We start from the raw sequence: 12,220 nt of genomic DNA on the forward strand, positions 1-12,220 counted from the left end.
TGTGCCAATTTTTTAATTTGTTTTAACATTGGATTGACCACTTGGTTGGCTTCCTCTTTTAACACATAATTTATATACTTGCGGATTTTTCAAATATCCGCCTGGTTTCAAATTGACATTTCTGTACCAAATAGTCTGTTAGGGATCCTAAACCTCCACGGAGATTTAAGCTATGCTTTCTCTTAGGAGTTTTTGACTGAGGGATTTTTTTATTCTTTAACAGAACAATATTTTGCACTTGTTGCTGATAGGCTACAATTTTATCCACAAGTTGTACTGAGAAAAAGGAAGCCACGTTAGTATGCTGACAGTAGCTACATTTTCCTAAGTACCAATTGGACAAATTCAGCACTACAGGAATATGCATAAATTGAACTTGATTAATCAGTTTCCCTATTAAGGGTGTTGTGGTAAGACCACTAGCGGGTCCTGGGCTTAACACTGGACAATTTACATTATTTGATATTGAATGATCATAATCATAGTTAATAACTGGCTTCTCAACCTTAAGTTCAAATGTTATATTTTGTACATAGCTTTTGCTTTTTGTTTTGGTTTGAAAGGTAGCTATAATGAGTACCTCATATTGCCCTTGATCCTCATATTCAAGCTTATATAAGGTTAAACTTTCCCCTGTGATCAAATTATTACAGCTAGCTTTGTTTTTTCAAGTTTTATAAGATATACCATGTTTTAGGGATGTTGAATTTGTTGTGGATGTCTTGCACCCTTCTCCCTTTGAATTTTTATTTAAGGCCCACATTTTTTTTCAACCACTAGAGGGCAATGAAGTTACTCCCATCAATTGATATTTAAAAGTAACATTCTCCCCTCTAATTCCCTTAACCTGTTGAATCGGGTTGTTGATAATTTCCGGGTTGAGTGAAATAGTCCGTTCCTTCTTTGTTGGTATGTTTTGTTGCTTGTGCTCAGGCAATTGAGCACGATTGGGTTGTCTGGTTTCCTGGGGTTGCAATAGTTTAGTCCCAGACTTAGAATTTTGGCTCAGTCCGACCCTTATAGCAACAATAAGGGTGTAATAAGTCAGAAATATTAATGTTAATTTTATGGTTGCAATCTGGTGGGCTCCAGTTGTTGCAATTTTGTCTGATGCTGTTCACTTGAGTCCTGGGGAGGAAGTTGCTCCTGCGACCTGGACGATCAATACAGCTTTAACTGGTTAGCATGGTAAATTTTAATTTTTTTATTATATTTTTCTTCTGTTACTTTAACCTTATATACTGCTGAACTGAGTTTATTAATGATTTGGAAAGGTTCGATCCATCGGTTACACAACCTACGTTCTGGTGGCTTATATGATAACAACATTACTTGGTCTCCTACCTCCCAAGTATTCTCTCTTTGGTTTTTGTCAAAGTAAGCTTTTGCCTTACGTTTGGATTTTTCCAATTTGGCAGCTACCTGCAAGTGGATTTGATTTAGATGTTTTTGCAGATTTTGCAGGTAGGTATCCATTTTTATTTTCTCTAATTGAGTGTCACTAGTGTGCCAAATTAAATGTTTTGGTAATCGCATTGTTTGGCCTGTCATCACTTTAAAAGGTGTTTTATCAGTAGATGCAGCCGGAGTTGCCCTCAATGCCATTAAAATTAAAGGCATGAGAGTGTCCCAGTTACGTCCATTGGCAGCAACCAGTTTCCTCAACATCACTTTTATAGTCCGATTGGTTCATTCCAGCATCCCAGACGACTGTGGTCTGTATGGGATGTGCAGTCTTTGCGGGACTCCCATTAATTTAAGACAGTCCCTAAAGAACTGTCCCATAAAATGTGATCCCTGGTCTGATTCTACCTTTGCGGGGATTCCCCAGCGAGAGAAGACTTGTTCTACTAGGACTCTGGCAGTGGCTTTTGCAGTATTGGCTTTAAGAGGAAATGCCTCTACCCATTTTGAGAAAGGATCATAATCACCAATAAATATTGGTTACCTCTTTGAGTCCTTGGCAAAGGACCTACAAAGTCAATCTGCAAAGCCATCCAAGGACCTTCTTACACCTGGGATTTTAGTGGCGCATTTTTTTTGGATGGAGTAGGATTAGCTTGGGCACATGCCAGACAATTTTCACAATATTGTTGCACATCCATCCTAAGAAGTGGCCACCACCCTACAGATGCAAGACGTTGGACAGTTTTGTCCACTCCCTGATATCCTCCTGTAGGAGTGTCATGGACCATGTACATCATTTCCCTCCGTAGGTGAGCTGGAACTACCCACACAGGGAAAGGACCTCCTGTATACATGAGAACTCCATCTACTATTTGTAACTGCTGCTTATGTCTTTTGTACAAAGGGTCTATTGTTAATGACCCTTCTTTTCCCGTTTTGGAAAGCTCCAGGATTACTCTCACTATGTCCTTATCCAATTTTTGCACATCTTTTAAATCTGGTATATCGGGTTGTACCAATTTAGTTGCAGCTATAGGACATTTAGGACTAGGAGTAGTAACTGAATACTCCTGATCTTTTCCTTCCCAAAATTTCCCTGATCGGGCTCCTTCTCGGGCCAATTTATCAGCTTTCTCATTTTTTATAGTATAAGGGTTTAATTTCCAGTGAGCTTTCACTTTTTTTACTTTAATCGGCTGTCCTGGAATAGTAATTATTACTGCTAACCAATGGATATATTTTATCAATCATGCATACCTAATAGGTGTGCCATCAGAAGATGTAAACCCATTTGTTTCCCAGCATGGTAGAAACTCTGTGAGAGAATTGCATACCCACGCAGAGTCTGAAAACAGACAGATATTTTGGCATGTGGTGGTGATGGAGAACTGCACACAGTACTCCAGCACACAAGCCACTGCAGCTAATTTAGCATATTGGGCCGAATGTGGAGTGCATATTGAATATGCCTTCTCCCAAGGCTCTCCTTTTCCCTCGGGAGGAACTGCATAGATTCCGAACCTGGTACAGGGTTTGCCTTGATGGTAATAACTAGAACCATCAACAAAGAAATTATACCCATTAATGGAATCTGTCTCCTGGATTAAAGGTTGGAAGAGCTTTTGTTTTTTCTTCCCCCTTAGATCCAATTGATTAAAATTGGGACACATGTGTGGCTCTCCTTGATACAATAGAGCAGTTGGTAACAAGGATGGTGTCCTAATAGGTTTGACTGCGATATTTTCCCCTTGCAGTAGTAATGCCCAGTGGGCTAGGTGAGCATTTCAGACTTGCCCATCTTTTACCCTATTGGACAGTAAAAACTGAAGGGGAGTGTGCGATGAGTGTAATATGATTGGGCTGAGGCCAATTAGAAAAGAAAAGTGTTGTATGGCCCAACTGGTTGCCAATAGATACTTTTCACAATTGTTATATTTAAGCTCAATTGATCACATTAATCGTGAGGCATAGGCCACTGGTCTGATTTTCCCATCCCTTTCTTGTGAGGCCACAGCCACTAATGCATTAACACTCACCACTACCTCCAGATGATAGGGTATTTCAGGATTTGGAGTGATCAACACCGGAGCCTTGACAATGGCCTGTTTTAGCTGGGATACTGCTTCCGTGTAGGGTGACCAGATCGCAAGAGTGAAATATCAGGACACGTTGGGCAAGCGGGGAGGGGGGAGGGGAGAGGACGACAATGACAGACACAAGTGCACAGAGCCATGAGCGGGGCCCTCGGAAGCTGCGAGAGGGGGCCCTAGGAAGCTGCGAGAGGGGTTGTACGACCCCTGCTGCAGCCCGCACCACAAGCCACAGGGCAAGGACACCTATTGAATTCAATGAGAATTTTGCATGTGAATTGATGTACCTAGTTCTGAGATTATAAAGCCAGAAGGGATCCGGTGATCACCTGGTCTCACCGCCTATAGCACAGACATAGAACTTTCCCAAAATAATTCCTAGAGGATAGCTTTTAGAAAAAGCTTTTAGAAAAACACCATGACCCTTAGTATATTGTTAATCGTTAATTACTCTTACCATTGAAAAGGTATGCCTTCTATCCAGTCTGAATTTGTCTAGCTGCAACTTCCAACCGTTGGCTCATGCTCTACCTTTCTCTGCTAGACTGAAGTGCCCATTATTAACTATTTGTTCCCCATGTAGATACTTACAGTCTATAACCAAGTCACTTCTTAACCTTCTTTCTGTTAAGCTAAATAGATTGAGGTCCTTGAGTCGATCACTATAAGGCATGTTTTATAATCCTTTAATCAGTCTTGTGACTCTTCTCTGAACACTCTCCAATTTATCAATATCCTTCTTAAATTGTGCACACCAGAACTGACACAGGATTCCAGCAGTGGTTGCACCAGTGCCAAATACAGAGATAAAATAACCTCTCTACTCCTGCTTGAGATTCCCCTATTTAGGCATCTGGTCACCCTATTTCTGTATGCATTTCCCCAGGTTTTTTTGTAAAAATCAAAACTGAACTGCCCCAGAAATTCTGGCATGTGGAATCATCGTGAAACTCGCATGGCTCCAACCCTGCTGATGAACCTTTAGATCCACTGCACAGACTCCTGCCACTTGAGCTAATGGAGTAAGTGATGGCAGAGGCAGTAGATTGTCATCCTATATGTGATAGATCAGCTCTATAGGGGGATGAGACACTTTTTGCCACTGGGTTTCACAGATATCTGCTGACAGAAGAGGAACTGTGAAACTCAGGAATCCTGGGTCTATCCCAGGCTCCTGAATGGAGTGGTCTCTAGTAGTCAAAGACCCTTCTTCCCCGTCCCCTCCAGTCTATGTCTATCCTATTGCTGTCTAACCCGCCCCAGCTTCTCATTTGATTTCAACTGCCCCTCACTACTGGTCAGGATTCCTTGTCCCAGTTTCCTGGTCCTGTCTCACTCTCCTCTCTCCCCGCCCCCATCCCTCAGATGGGATGTTCGTTCCAGACTGGCAAAATTATAAGGCTTCCCAACATTTCAACACTTCCCATTCTAAATTTTCGGTTGCTTAACTATAGGCTAGCTCTGCCTACAACAAAGCATATTCAGAACCTCTGATTAAGGAGATTATAAGTGTAGCAACCTCCATCATAGCTAGTCACCAAAGATTGAACCCGAGCCATCCAGACTTAAAAGCATGAGCTTCTACTACTTGAGTTCAAGATATAACTCCCTTAGCTGGTAGCTATATAGTTATCCTCTAAAAATCCACCAGAGGAGGGCACAAAAAGAACGGTTACTTACCTTCTGTAACTGTTGTTCTTCGAGATGTGTTGTTCACGTCCATTACACATTAGGTGTACACGCGCCGCGTGCACGGACGTCGGAAACTTTTTCCCTTAGTGGCTCCCGTCGGGCCAGCAGGGCCCCCTCCCTCCCGCCAGAGCGGCGCCCCGCTCTAGGGTATATATATCCCTGCCGACCCGACCCCTCCGGTTCCTTCTTGCCGGAGACTCCGACAGAGGGGAAGGAGGGTGGGAAGTGTAATGGATGTGAACAACACATCTCGAAGAACAACAGTTACAGAAGGTAAGTAACCGTTCTTTCTTCTTCGAGTGATTGTTCACGTCCATTACACATTAGGTGATTCCCAAGCTTACCATTGGAGGTGGGTAGGAGTCAAAGTACAACTGACTGTAGCACAGCCCGTCCGACCACCGCGTCCTCTCTGGTCTGATGGTGGATCGCGTAGTGGGCTGTGAACGTATGTACGGACGACCAGGTGGCCACTTTACAGATTTCCTGGATAGGGACCTGCGCCAAGAAGGCCGTCGAGGACGCTTGGGCCCTAGTTGAGTGGGTCTGGATCTCTGGGGCCGGAACATTGGCGAGCTCATAACATGTGCGTATACAATGCACAATCCACGCCGATAAGTGCTGTGTCGAGATAGGCAGGCCTCTCATACGTTCTGCAATGGCAATAAACAGCTGAGGTGATCTACGGAACGACCTGGTCCGCTCCAGGTAAAACACCAAAGCCCTTCGAACATCGAGGGTATGTAGGCTGCGGTGATGAGGGTCCGTATGGGGTTTAGGGGAGAACACCGGTAGACAAATGTCCTGTCCCATGTGAAACTGCGATACCACTTTCGGGAGGAATTTGGGGTGCGGCCTCAGTTGCACCTTATCCTTATGAAAAACTGTATAAGGGGGTTCTGAAGTGAGGGCCCTCAATTCTGATACCCTCCTGGCCGATGTGATGGCCACGAGAAACGCCACCTTCCACGAGAGGTGCATGAGGGAGCAAGTGGCTAGGGGTTCAAAGGGGGGCCCCATGAGCTTAGTTAGGACTAGATTCAGACTCCACGCAGGGACCGATGGGCGCGAGTAGGGAAACACCCTCTCCAGCCCCTTGAGGAATCGGGCCACTGTGGGGTTGGAGAACACTGACACTCCCAACTCTCCCGGATGGAAAGCCGAAATGGCAGCTAAATGCACTTTAATCGAGGCGGGCGCAAGCCCCTGATGCTTGAGGTGCAGTAAGTAGTCCAGGATTGACGGAACTGAGGCCTGTAGAGGCTGTATGTGCTGAGGCTCGCACCAGTGGGAGAACCTTTTCCATTTGGCCAGGTAGGTCGCTCTTGTGGAGGGCTTCCTACTACTAAGGAGAATTTGTTGAACCTGGTGAGAGCACCTGTGTTCCGCATCGTTCAGCCAGAGAGATACCACGCCGTGAGATGTAGCGATGACAGGTTCGGGTGGAGCAGGCGACCCCTGTCCTGTGTGACTAGGTCGTGATGGAGGGGGAGGGTGATCGGGTCAGCTATGGACAATTCCAGCAGGGTCGTGAACCAATGCTGGCATGGCCAGGCCGGGGCGATGAGTATAATTGTCGCCCTGTCCCTGCGGGTCTTGAGGAGGACCTTGTGGATGAGCGGGAATGGAGGGAAGGCATACCTCAGGCTCCCTCCCCACGGAATCGTGAAGGCATCTGCCAATGATCCCGGGCTGAGGTTCTGAAACGAGCAAAACTGAGGGCATTGACTGTTGTCCTTGGTGGCGAAAAGATCCACCCGGGGAAAGCCCCACCTCCAGAAGATTGAATGCAGGACGTCCCGCCTTAACGCCCATTCGTGCATTTGATAGGATCGGCTGAGGCGGTCCGCTAACCCGTTTTGGATCCCCGGGAGATACGTTGCAATAAGATGGATCGCATGGGCTATACAGAAGTCCCATAATTGGAGTGCCTCGTGACAGAGGGGAGAGGACCGGGACCCGCCCTGCTTGTTTATATAGAACATGGCGGTAGTGTTGTCTGTCAGGACTGCCACGCTATGACCTTCTATGGTGGCGTGGAAGGTCTGACAGGCGAGGCGAACCGCTCTCAGCTCCTTTAGATTGATGTGAAACAACCTGTCCTCCCTGGACCACAAGCCTTGGGTCCGCAGTTCCCCCAGGTGTGCCCCCCAACCCAGGTCTGATGCATCCGTTACTAACGTCAGAGTGGGCTGTGGGGCAGCGAAGGGAATCCCTTCGCAGACCTGCTGTTGATCGAGCCACCAGCGGAGCGAGCCCAACACCCGATCCGGGATCGTCACCACCAGATCCAAGGGGTCTCTGTTGGGGCGGTACGTTTGGGTAAACCACAACTGCAAGGGCCGGAGCCTTAGGCGGGCATGTCTGACTACATGTGTGCAGGCTGCCATGTGTCCCAGGAACTGCATACAACACCTTGCCGTTGTCGTGGGGAACTTCTGGACTGCGCTTACGGCCCTCTGAATTGTCAGGAACCGTGACTCTGGGAGGCTTGCCCGCGCGGTCACCGAGTCCAGGACTGCCCCTATGAAGTCCAGTCTCTGTGTGGGAGCTAACGTGGACTTGGGTACGTTGACCAGGAGGCCGAGCCTGCCGAACATCTGTAGAGCCAGCGTCACATGAGAGCGGACCTTGGCCTCCGACCTGCCCGCGAGGAGCCAGTCGTCCAAGTACGGGAACACGCGCATCCTTCTTTTCCGAAGGAAGGCTGCTACCACGGACATGCATTTCGTGAATACTCGTGGTGCTGATGCCAGGCCAAAAGGCAGGACTGTAAATTGGAAATGGCGCTGGTTGACGGTGAAGCGCAGGAACCGCCTGTGGGCTGGATTGATGGCGATGTGAAAATAGGCATCTTTCATATCGAGGGCAACGTACCAATCCCCCGGATCCAGGGATGGATCCAAGGGAGACCATACGGAAGCGCGTTCTGACCAGAAACTTGTTTAGATCACGCAGGTCCAAGATAGGACGGAGGCCCCCTTTTGCCTTGGGAATCAGGAAGTACCTGGAGTAGAATCCTTTTCCCCTTAGGTCTGGTGGGACCTCTTCCACTGCTCCTACTGTGAGAAGGGTCTGTACCTCCTGCATGAGAAGTTGCTCGTGAGAGGGGTCCCTGAAGAGGGACGGGGAAGGGGGATGGCAGGGAGGGGGCGAGGAAAACTGGAGGATATAGCCCGCCTTCACTGTGCGCAGGACCCAGCGGTCCGATGTTATGCGCGACCATGCCCGGTAGAAATGGGACAGGTGGTCCTTGAAACTCAGAGGAGGATCCGGTATGGAATGTGGTACGCTGTCCTCGAGCGTAACTTCCAAAGCCTGGTTTGTTCCCTGGCTGCGGCTTGCCCTGGCCGTGACCTTGGCTCTGGTTAGGCGTATTGTTACGTCTCCGCCTGTTATCCCTGCCACGACGGCGGTACGGTTCGTGCCGAGGGGGAGGGTGGTACTGCCTCTGTGGAGGTTGAGGCTTAAAGGGCTTGCGCTGTGTCACCGGGGTATGCATTCCTAATGACTTTAGGGTTGCTCGCGAGGCTATGTAGCCTGGCGTCCGTTTGGTCGGAGAACAAGCCCGAACCTTCAAACGGGAGGTCCTGCAGGGTGGTCTGCACCTCATCACTACCCCTGACGCGATTGTTCTAGCCGCTGCGTCGGCTGAATTCAGGGAGGCCTGCAATGAGGTCTTGGCCACCGCCATCCCCTCGTCCACCAGGGCCGTGAACTTAGGATGTGCGTCCTGAGGTAGGGAGTCTTTGAACTTGGAGACTGATGCCCAAGAATTAAAATTGTGCCTATTTAGAATCGCCTGCTGATTAGCGATCCTCAGCTGGAGGCCCCCAGACGAATAGACTTTCCTTCCGAATAAGTCCAATCGCTTTGCCTCCTTGCCCTTGGGCGCAGGGGCTTGCTGGCCATGACGCTCTCGCTCGTTGACCGCCGAGACCACCAGCAAACAAGGAGACGGGTGTAAAAAGAGGAAGTCAAACCCACTTGACGGGGCGAAGTATTTTCTCTCCACGCCTTTTGCAGTTGGTGCACTGGAGGCCGGCGTTTGCCACACCGTCTTATAGTTGGACTGGACTGTCCGTATAATCGGGAGAGCGACTCTGGAGGGCCCCTCTGGGCTCAGGATGTCGACCATGGGGTCCTCCTGTTCTACAGTCTCCTCCGCTTGCAAGCCCAGATTGAAGGCTACCCGGCGAAGCAGGTCTTGGTGCGCCCGATGATCAATCGGGGGAGGGCCGGACACTGTCGTGCCTGCTACTGCCTCGTCCGGCGAGGAGGAAGAGGTCGGGGCCTTTTGTCCATCCTCACCTTCCTGCAAACCTTCATCGCCTGGTTGTTCCTCTGGGGCCTGTCCCACGGTGTGGGACTGGGACGGTACCGTGCTCGGTGCCGAGTCCACTCCCTCCCACTCCTGCGGTCTAGAGACCGTTGCCTCCTTGTGGGAGGGTGGGCGGTACTGCGGAGAGCGGGATCGGTACCCCGATGGGCCAGATCTCGAGGTCCTGGATGGGGGCCCTTGCTGGTGGTAGGCCCAGGGTGTCCAGAACGGCCATTGGCTTGGTTGGCCCCATTGGGGATGGCCAGAGGCTTCGTAGTCCTTACTGGCCTGTGCCCTATGGCCATACCCGCCGTACCGGCCCGAGTCAGTCTCCGACACCACGGACGGTGATCTGGAAGGCCACGGTGGAGCCGTAGAATGGTGCCGGTCCGGGTATGGGGAGTAGTGCCTCCGCGACCAGGACCTGGAGCAGCGTCTCGCCGACCTGGACCTGGATCGGTACCGGTGACCACGGGACCGGGAACGACTACGGGTGGTCGGTCTCGGGTAACGTACCGTCGACGCATCCCGGTGCCGACTCGAGTATGGCTGCTGAGTCGGTGCCGACCGCTTACTGAGGCCCGACTGTTACGGCGCTTTCTGCGCGGAGGGCAACCGGGAGTCCACCGAGGCGGAGCTCAACCGGGACTGGTGCCTTGAACCGTGCCGAGATGGCGACCGTGATGGGCGCACCATCACCAGCTTGCCTCTGTGTGGCAGTCTCGGCGGAGCGTCCTCAGTTTGTGGAGGGCCCTCAACGGACGATGCAATGAGGTCCTTTGCTGCCTCAAATGTGTCCGGAGTGGAGGGCTGTTCCAAGAACTCCTCCAGCCCTTCTTCCTCACTCGACGCGCCTATCCCGGGGCTCGATGGGCCTTTTGGCGCTGGAGCCACTACCGGGGCCTGTGCCGGGGCCATGCCGGCCTTGGGCGCGCTCAAGGTCTTCGCCGGCGCTACCCTCTTATGTGGGGAGCGTCCTCGGGCCTTGGGTTGGCCCTTCGATTTCGCCGGCGAAGACGACCGGTGCCGTACATGCCCCCGTTGGGTCAGTGCCGTGGGCTTCGAGTGACCCGCCAGCGCCGGTTCCTGCACCGATGCCGGGGCGCTCCGCACGGAGGCAGACAGTGCCGCCGAAGTGGAGGGCTGTAACGCTGTCTCCATGAGCAGCTGCTTGAGGCGAAAGTCTCTTTCTTTCTTAGTTCTGGGCTTAAAGGCCTTGCAGATCTTGCAGCGCTCTTTCTGGTGAGCTTCCCCCAGGCAGCGGAGACACGAGTCGTGGGGGTCGCTCAATGGCATAGGCTTACGGCATGTGGCACAAGCCTTGAAGCCTTGGGCGTGCGGCATGCCCCGCCGCCCAGGGCAGGTGCCGGGGTTGACCAAGCAACCACGGGGTTGACCAAGCAACCACGGCAAGAACTTTAAGTACCTAATGAGCTGTTAACTACTAAGCTTAACACTGACTACTAAATAACTGATAACTGTTGTAGATACCACTAATGACTATGCTAAGGGACACTCTCAGACGAGAGACAGAGTTGTTCCAACGCCGCCACGGACGGTAAGAAGGAACTGGAGGGGTCGGGTCAGCAGGGATATATATACCCTAGAGCGGGGCGCCGCTCTGGCGGGAGGGAGGGGGCCCTGCCGGCCCAACGGGAGCCGCTAAGGGAAAAAGTTTCCGACGTCCGTGCACGTGGCGCGCGTACACCTAATGTGTAATGGACGTGAACAATCACTCGAAGAAGAACACATGTTGGACAGTGAATTACAAAAGTGCCAAATATTATTATTAGACCTGCAATACTTTTCACAATGAACATCAGCAGGGGATAAACTGGGAGTTTAAGAATATTTGGAAAACAATTTTAGAATAACATTCAGTGCTGTGGTTTAAAAGAAAAAAAACCTGTTAAAACTCATAACTTAGCAGTATTCAGTGTTTGAAAAAAAAAAACAACTTTTAGGAGCTATGGGATACAAGTTAAGAATGTTGAAACAGGAAGATGTTATGCTTAGTTACCACTTGGGCAAGGTGGCGTGCTATGTAATACTTGCAAGATTTCACTGTAATGTTTTACAATATATAGCAGCACAATGCTGATTCCATTGATATTGTTGAGCAATTCATGCTGGTTTTATTTCAGCCCACATCTTAATAGTTTTGAATACTATAGATCACAATTTTCAGTTCAGTTGGTCTGAACATGCAGAGCTTTAAAACTGCTATGCTCTAAACTGTATATTAACTAAAATTTTATAAACCTGCATGTCAGAGAACTGTGTGCCACTACTACTAGACAGTGGCACAAGGCAATTCAGTGTGAATCACAGAAATGTAGGACTGGAAGGGACATCAACAGGTCATCTAGTCAAACCCCTGCACTGAGGCAGGACTGAGTAATAACAACACTAGACCATCCTTGACAGGTGTTTGTCTAACCTCTTAAAAAAACTCCAATGACTGCTATTCCATAACCTCTCTAGGTAATTTGTCCAGTGCTTAACTACCTTTACAGTTAGGAAGTTTTTCCTAATGTCTAACCTAAATCTCCCTTGCTACAATTTAAGCCCATTGCTTCTTTTTCCTGCATGTCCTGAGTGGGACGGGGGTGAGTCCAGGCAGTGGGATTGGGGGGAGGGAGGTCAAGGAAGTCGGTAGGTGTGTGGAGATGGACTGGGGGAAGCAGGGTGGAGGAACTGAGGGGGACAG

This window comes from Trachemys scripta, chromosome 12 (genome assembly GCF_013100865.1).
Source record: "Trachemys scripta elegans isolate TJP31775 chromosome 12, CAS_Tse_1.0, whole genome shotgun sequence".
Classification (NCBI taxonomy): domain Eukaryota; kingdom Metazoa; phylum Chordata; order Testudines; family Emydidae; genus Trachemys; species Trachemys scripta.